Source organism: Lissotriton helveticus, chromosome 9 (assembly GCF_964261635.1).
Source record: "Lissotriton helveticus chromosome 9, aLisHel1.1, whole genome shotgun sequence".
NCBI lineage: Eukaryota > Metazoa > Chordata > Amphibia > Caudata > Salamandridae > Lissotriton > Lissotriton helveticus.
This window is the reverse complement of record NC_136070.1, coordinates 547226803-547234818: the sequence shown is the minus strand read 5'-3', so window position 1 is coordinate 547234818 and position 8016 is coordinate 547226803.

The window sequence follows — 8016 nt, the reverse complement described above, 5'->3', positions numbered from 1 at the left end:
GTGAACGGCAATGAATGCCTGTGGGCAGTGTTTATGGAAATATAAGTTCTACAAGTCTAGTGTTACCATCCGGTCTCCAACGTGAGCATTCTGAATTTCTCCTTCTTCAAGAAGTTGTTGAGTTGCGCAAGTCTAATATAGGGCAGAGGCCTCCACCATTCTTCAGCATCATAAAGTAGCTTGAATAGCAACCACAACCTACTTCTGATGTCAGCACCCTCTCAATAGCTTATTTGGCCAGAAGAGCCTGTACTTCCTAATGCAACAGGGAGAGGTTGTCCTCCGTCAGTTGATCTGAAGATGGTAGGGTGGGTGGGGGCGTTTCTGTGAATATAAGGACAGAACCCCGCTGAACAATTTGGAGCACCAAGTTGTCCAAGGTGATAGACTGCCATCAGAGCAGTGATGTTGGACCCTGCCACAGACCGGTTGCCCCTGATGGAGAGAGGGCATATTAAAGTGGTCTGGATGCTGCGGCTGGCTGGGTGGTGGACTGGGCAGATCTCCAGCCTTGGGTCCCACGAGGTTTGGGGGTAGGGCGAAAGTCAGCTGGCCATGGCGGCTGAACGGAAAAGCATGTGGCTTGGAGCCCCTACCATAGCCACAGGACAAAATTGCAAAATGAGGCTGGGGTGGTGAAGTGGAGAGTCCCAACGACCAGGCATTGGCATGGCAGTCCTTAAAGCGCATCAAAAAGTATGTTCAATAGTTATAAATAAATAAATAAATGCCAGGCCATCCCACAAAAAGCCACTTGATCTCAGCCCGGCATTGTGACAAAGTGCCACAGACGAAGCAATAGCTCTATCTAGCGAATCTGTGGTGTCCAGTCATCAGTGTATTGTGAACTTTGCTGCATCTCTGTCATCTGCAATATCCTGGAACAGGATGGCATGGGCCTCCTTCAAGACCATGGGCAGCACCTGCCTAACTGAGTCCCATAATGTGTGGAAATACCAGCACAAGAGGCATGCACTGTGTGCACTGGCCACAGTGCAAGGCTGGTGGAAGAGAAAAAAATCCTCTTGTCGAAGATATCCAGCCTCTTAGCATCCCTATCCGGTGGTGTGTTAGGAAACAAGTAGGGATTAACCTGGGAGGTGGAGGGCTGGATTACCAGACTCTCTGGTGTGGGGTGCTGGATGAGGAAAGGCGGGTTTAAACCCCACAGGTTTTTAGGGGGCATCCCAATGCATACTGGGGGCTTAGCTTATAAAGAACTTTGACAAATTTACAAAAGGTAGTCCGAAAAAGGACTGAGGTAGGTCTCTACCAATCAGCGCTGATATTGCAGAAACAAAAGAACTGATGGCAGTGAGCTGGTGTGGCGTCTAACTAGGCATCACGCATGTCACACCCGAAGCTAATTCGGGTGACAAAGTGGAGCCTATTGCACCTACTGGCGTGCAGAGGCACTTCAAGATTTTCCGGATCCAGTCTGATACCTGGGGAATATTCTAAGGACAGGAGAATCTGCGGCTAGAAATCGCGATCAGATAACAGTTACATTCAGTTTACATATCGAGAAAACAATAATACTTGAAAACAATTAACGTACAGATAGGGGAGGTTGGAACTAAAGAGGCAAGGCGTCACAGAGGGTGGGTAAGGTAACAACCAGCAAATCAGTTTATTGAATGCCATCAAACCTCATGCCCTGAATTCACCTTTTAGGCAAAAGTGAAGAGATTGGGTTTCGGGGAAACCCATTGGTCAACTTTCAGCAGCACTTAATTCATAGGAAAGGGATGGCAATTGGGGTCTGGTAACAGGTTCCTGAACCCTAAGCACCAGGCAAAGTTGATCACCCATAGCAACAGAGCAAAAGCACCTACCTTCTCAGATTCACAACCTTAAAATAATTTCTCGCCTTCACGGGCAAAGACTGCAAGAAGGGGATTTTTGAAGCCTGCGAACGTGAGAAAAGACATGCACGTCAGAAAAGCAACTTAGCCTTTGATCAGATTACACAAAAACATCAGCCCTTGGCTGCTTTAGCTCGGATTCAGCTCAAGAAATGAAAGCAACCACTGTATTTAATAAAAGAGGCAGATCTGTGCCAAAAGGATTAATTTCTCCAGTGGAGAGACAACAGCGCACCTGTTTAATTCTGTTTAACGACACAAAGCAATTTTACCCAAGGGTCGCAGAATTCTGCCATTTCCCTGATAGAGAAATTACAGTGTTTGGCCCACTTCTGCTGAATTTCCAGCTCTTTAATTAATATTACGGAAACCAGAGTTTTTTTTCCCATTTTCAACCAAGAGTGATGAGCTCTGGTTTGGAAAGAAGTTTATTCTTCTTGCCCATTATATATACGTGGCTTGCCTCTGGGCACGGAAAGGGGAAGCACGGTTCTTTCACCACCAGTTGAGAACAAGCATTAGCAAAGCCAATAAGTCTGGCCTAGAGAGTCGGTGCAACATTTTTATTTTATAGCAAGCATACACCACAGAAAATAATATATATATATATATATATATATTAAAATGTGAATGACAGATGAACAGACCACTGTATAAAGAGATTGGCTCAAAGCCCCTCTATGTAGTATGTTATGTTATATTAATTTATAAAGCGCACGGCTACTCAGCAGAGTGTCACGGCGCTAGGCATAGGAGGAATCGGACAGGCCGTGAGATTAGATGTTAATAAGGCAGATTTTGAGCTTCCTCTTGAATAAATCAATGCTGTATGTATGTTTTATTTATGAATACGTATACGATTACATATTGGATCAGTAAAATATGAAGTTCAGCTAAAGTCAATGCACAAGTAGCAAAAAAATAAAACTTGAAAAACGAAAAGTAAAGTAAATAAACTAAAGCAATTCAGTGAGGCCAAACTAGGTCTCATATCAGTAAAAAATGTATTATCTTGCTGATTTGGCGTGCGTCCCTCCATTTATTGAACTTTTTTTGGCATCAACACTTATTGCTACTGGCACATACGTAACAGCTGCTTGTGGCTTCAGTTTCTTTTCGAAAGCGACCAAGCATCTCCTAGATAGCATGCACCACACACATTGCCAGCCTCTCTGGGAAGCCCACCTTTAGAGATGAGAGGGTCGTTCAGTCTCTAAGAACGTCCAGTTCTTGTCTTCTCTGGATGGCTGACCTCTAAGAGAGAGAGAAAGAAGCATTCTGTGTGATAATCATTCAATTCTTGGCCTTTCCCCAAAAATCATCATTGAGGGTGACAAGGAAGTTCAGGCCCTGTTGCCATTGAGTTCCATGATTCATAGGGGATCAACTCTGGTTGCAAGAGTTCGATTTCTTTCTAATCCTTTACCACAGGTCAAAATGTCTGGGGAGCAAACAAACACTTAATGTAGAACATTTACTTGGGTGCTCTTTAACAGTGCCAGCTGCAGTACTTTATAGTAGTCATTGTTATATAACTACAACCGTGTGGCATTTCATTCACCATATGCTCCCAGCACCCCCATAATCCATACATTGCTCTCTGTCCGTGATATTTACATAGGACAAATACACTTTTCTCCTAGTTGTGGTGTTACCAGAGAGTTTTCAAAAATGCATGAAACATTATCTACCTCTTGCTCTTAAGGAGGATAAGACAAGGGAAGAAAGAGCACAACAAAATAACCCCATTCTCGCCAGAGGAACGCCAACTGAAGGCTCACTTCCGGTTGTTCAAGGCAAAAGACCTTGTTGGCCAGACCAAATCCATCGGGGCCATGCGGCGAAACTCTGTGGCATATTTTCTACCATTTCACTGTCCCCAACCTTTCCTTAACCAAGCTGCTCATGCAAACACCACACAGTGAAAGACCTCTTCGCCTTTAAATAATCAATGTTATTTTGACTTAACATCTTAGATGGTTTACTCAGAAGATCTCTGGTGGATGCAGGTTTGGGCTGGCCTTTCATGATTAAAAAAACACTGATCTGCAGGCTTCACACACACCCAGTGCTTGAAATGGAAAAGTATACTCTGTGGCAGGCTACCTGCTTGTTTCTGAGAAGTGCCGGTGCTCTCCAATTTAAAGTACTGCACTCTCTTGAGAAGTGCCGGTACTGGATGTTTGCCCTACAGAGCTATCTTCCCAGATACTGCCAAGCTTGTGAAGTTAAGTACCCTTGCCTATGTGGGCTGCCATTGTAAACGGGGGCCGCGCTCCCCCAGGGCACAAAGCCCAGAGTCCTGGGATCTTAGGGTCCCCAGCACGCCACGGTTCGCGCCTTTTCTTTTCTCTCGTTTGCTCTGCCCGTCGCCTTTGAATGGCGCTGAACTGGGGCAGTGTCAGGGCCGCCGAGCTGCGTTCCCACAGATCCCGCCTGAAACGTAACCTGGCAACACGCGGATGTGGCACGCAGACATGAATAGAGACCTTACTGGTCTCAAGTGCTGAGCTCTCCCCCCTCACGGGCCCCCACCCCTGCTGCCTGGACCGGCCAACTACAATTACAAGGAAACAATTAATGCTTCCAACGGATTTTACTCTTTCTATGCCTTGTGTTCAAAACATTTTTTTTTTATTTTTTGATATCATGCCGAGCCCTCTGAATTTGTATTTTGAACAGAAAACATGCAAATACGCTGTTTACTAAACAGAGCAAAAGCTTTTTGTCACGAATAGGACAAAACACTCACGAGTCTCTCCCACTAAGGCGATTGGAGGCCTAGATGCTATTAATGACATAAAATATTATGCATACGCCTCTTTAACTCACCAGCATAGAAGCAAGAACAAACGTGCCAGGCTGGCAGCGATTAAACGTTCCATAAAATGCAGTTAAACACGCGCTATCACTTTAAGGTACAAAATGCGGGGAGCAAGCTAGCCTCCCCTGCCAATCAGGAAGGAGTTTAAGTATAATTTCCTGAGTTCACATTGCCTAGCAATGTGAGTGAGGAGGAAGTGTGAGAAAGGGACACGCCCAGCTAGGATTATACATTAGTTTACCATTTAGAAGTTTATTTAGCAGGCCTCGTAGTATGTTTAAGTGATTCCAGAAAGCCTTTCTTTATTCTATTTTTCTCAACCCACGTTGAGACCTGTCTGGAAAAGCCACAGTTGGGATACCTGGTCGGCATGGTAAGGAGAGGAGACTGCTGACAGGAGGATGGAGGGAGAGCGAGGTCAGTCTGGAAGGACTGTATTGGTGTCACCCTTATGTGTTCGTTAGTGTGTGTCACGTTTTAACTTGGATTATTTCATGTTGAGATCGGCAGAGATGGATGATATTACAGGGCCCCAAGCAGACCACCCCAGGATATAGCGGCATGGATTAGGAAATTTTGTGGCGCAAGAATTGAAATTTTGCGGCACAATATTGTATTTTTTCAACACCTTATTTTAGTGACATTTAATAGTTATGTCCTAATAAAAAGAGAATCTGCAGCAGTGCCATAACATATACCCTCGCAGCCCCCAAGCGCCAGGGGCCCCCTCAACACACTACCCTGACCTGAGAGCTCCTGATTAAGTTCCCGGAATGGGGGCTCCTTGAGCCTTGCAGGGGGGACCCCCTCAAGAATTCCATTAGATACTAGTGGTGCTGGCAACTACTGTCAATGGAGAAAAAGCACAGGAGGTAGTTTTTGATTAGGCGGGTCTAAGGATGGATGGACATAATTGGAGACAGAGTGAGACCGGCTAGGTTACGTAGGGATCATCAGTACAAAACTTCTCTCTTTAAGGCACTGGGGTTTGCATTAAGTAATCCCCCCAGGTTGCCTTCAAGACCCTACATGCAAAATGTGATTTTTGGAAAGAAATTATCTTCAAGGCCACTGGAACCCATCATTGTTTAGGCACAAAATGATACAATAAATACTGCATCATTTCTCACTTCAATGTTCTTCTCTTAAGGGCAAAGGCTGAATAGCAAGAAAATGCCGACACCATGCATAGTTGCACAATGCCCTGAAAAATGGATAAAGTGTAAATTTGCCAAAATAGCAGCCAATGCCTCGGCAGAGTTAATAGTGCAGAACCAGTAAAAGGCATAAAATAGAACTAGAATTAGTGGTGTATTCTTGCACCCACAAATTCAATAGGCCACTGCCCACCCTAAGAAGCATTTGAACAGCCCCCTCTTCTGCAGAGTAAGAAATAAGTTACTTACCTGTAACTGCAGTTATTGAGTATTGGTATCTTTCATAGATTCACATGCTTGAATCATTCCCAGTCGTCGAAGTGGGAGTCCCATGGTAATTTAAATAAAGAAGTAGTTCATACCTTTCATAGGCTATCATGTAGGCAACCATGCATTTTATAGCCTATCCACTTCCTTTCTAAAAAAGGACCAAACTTAAACACACAACTAATCAGTAACCAGCACCCTCTAGAACCTTCTGAAGAGAGGCTGAATCCCTCAAATTTTCCAGCACAAGTGCGGATAGTAATACTGTAGTGCCAGTGAAGCCTCTCCGGGGAGGAGGGTGGGTTGCATGTGAATCTATGAAAGATACCAATACTGGATAACTGCAGATACAGGTAAGTAACTTATTTCTTATCCAGTATTGGGGTATCTTTTATAGATTCACATGCTTGAATCAGAATAGTAAGCAGTTATATACACTTAGTAAGCACTTTTAGTGGATGGCGGGTAGTGCCAATAATACTTCCAAATCTATTCTCAAAAGGTATGCTTTTTGAAAGTGTTGGTGCACAGTAAACGCATATAAGGGCGCTGGCAAGTGCTATAAATATATCTATTGTAATCTTAAACAAATATTCCAATTCTAAATTAACAGAACACACATTTTTTAAAACTATCTATTGATATTGACAATAGAACAGAAATCCTCTAATATAAGAGGCACACCTTATTGAAATAAGTTACGTAGTACTACCTGTCCCACGGCTGCGTCAGCCTGCTGTGTTGGCTCCCGGAAGTAATGCTGCGTGAACGTATGTGTTGTTTAGGTCTCGGGCTAGCCGCGCGAAGCGCGTCTCCGCCGAGAACCTTTTGTCGGCATGTGTGCTTCCCAGGAGACAATCCTGGCCGCGCCCATCGCCTTTGAGGCGATTTGAAACTGGCACGCGCCGCACTCGGCCTGGCTGTCTCCTGGGAAGCGCAAACATACCCAGGCACACCTCCCCCTGCACGCATGAGGCCACACATACACAAGCGCACATACACGCACGCAGACAGACACTCCCCCCCCTCCCCCCGCCGTCGCACACAGAGACACACACACACAGGAGCGCACATACACGCACACATACAGAGACACATGTACACACATCCACACCGTGATGCCTTTGAAATGTGACGCGCATGCCCCTTGCGGTGCAGTTTACCCTATTTCCAGACGCGGCTCGCACCCATCCATGCCCGGTCGCCCGGCGCCCTCTCCCTCCTCCGGGTCTTGCTCTGCTTCCCGCGGGTCTCCGGCTGCAGCGCGCCCGGGTCTCCCCTCTGCAGGTCCCCGTCCTCCGTAGCTCTCCAGAGCGACCCCTGGCGGAGAGTGTGTGTCCGTGGCCGCTACCTCCGGCTTCGCTGGGCAGCCCCGCACTCCTCGCTGCTGCTTGATCTGGGAGTCCTTGGGGCCGCCCCGACCCCCTGTTGGTCCCGAGTTCTCTGCCGCGCTCCGGGCTCCTCTCTGCGGCTGCAGCCCTCTGCTCTCTGCCCCTGACCTCGGCCTCCCTCGGCTCGTTCAATCTTGTTCCCAAGTAAGGGTTCGCCTGCTATATAAAAACGCATACATATTTAACTAAAATAAATAAAGGCTAGTCTGTTCTCTGCTTTTACTTTTCCTAATAGTAAGTTCTCATTTGCTGTGACGTCGCCGCATTAGTCTCTTTTCTGTTTCCACTGTGTGTACCGCCCAGCTCTGTCCCTGCTTGTTGCAGTGCACAGACGCTTCCATACTTTGTAGTGTTTGTGTGTTCTCTGGGAACCAGCTAAGGCAACATGGAGGAGGCGGAAAACCCTCGGAGCCCCGAGATGGAGTTCAGCGACTTCGTGGTGCTGCATGCCCCGGCGCTGCGCGCGGCGGGGATCCCCTCGCTCTACTGGGAGAGCCTGCACCACAAGCTGG